This window comes from Ceratina calcarata, unplaced genomic scaffold (assembly GCF_001652005.2).
Source record: "Ceratina calcarata isolate Rehan_Ccalc_2016 unplaced genomic scaffold, ASM165200v1 scaffold311.2, whole genome shotgun sequence".
Taxonomy (NCBI): domain Eukaryota; kingdom Metazoa; phylum Arthropoda; class Insecta; order Hymenoptera; family Apidae; genus Ceratina; species Ceratina calcarata.
Window position 1 is genome coordinate 51346 of NW_017153670.1, and position 811 is coordinate 52156.

At 39.6% G+C, this 811-nt stretch overlaps 1 protein-coding gene across 5 annotated transcripts in view; it reads left to right on the forward strand.

The window, feature by feature from the left end:
* Positions 1–811, forward strand: part of Amph (amphiphysin) — a 17006-nt gene that overhangs the window by 12821 nt on the left and 3374 nt on the right. The window lies entirely within an intron of this gene.

Genomic DNA, 811 nt, shown 5'->3' on the forward strand with positions numbered 1-811 from the left:
CTACTATTTTTGTATTAGTTGCTCGCAGACCTTGATACTGGTAGAAAATTTTTATTAATGAACGGTCTATAAATCACTCTTTGGTAGATGAAAAACGAACAGAAGCAGGTGAACAGAGATAGAGAGATAGAGAGAGAGAGAGAGAGAGAGAGAGAGAGAGAGAGAGAGAGAGAGTACAGGAAATCAGTGATGGACATTATTACAAAACATTGCAATGCACGTAACAACGTGCAGCAGTGCTTCCGTTGTTGAGTATTTCGTTATTTCTTTTATACGATTTAATTGAATCGATTAACATGGTCGACTGATTCGGATAGTGTAGTCCAGCTTGGCGCGGAGTAGCCACCAACTCAGCTTATATATTTTATCTACGCGTAGTTGGAAACGGCGCGATTAAAACGGATTAGTTCGTCCGTTTCTTTCGACGACGATTGACATTTTCACGGGTGCGTTGCGGGTAGGGTCTGCGCAGAAACGACGACGGTCGTTATTCAATATATGCCACATTATTCAATATCTACCACGTTATTCAGATCTAACCGTCCGTAATTTATCCGCGTAAAAGACCAGGCGACTGGATGTCGATGAAACGGAGTACTCGGCTTCTTTCACTGTCATCGTACGCATGATTGTAAACCTATACGCGCACATAACAGCTCATCCTATGGTAAAATGTGTATTACGGTTAAAAACGAATTTTAACACTAGATTGCCCAAGGAAGTCATTTTGACTGCTTTTGGACAAATGTACAAATAATAATGCATAAATTTCTTTTTCCCAAGTGAAGTAAATTTTTTTTATCGTTAATGT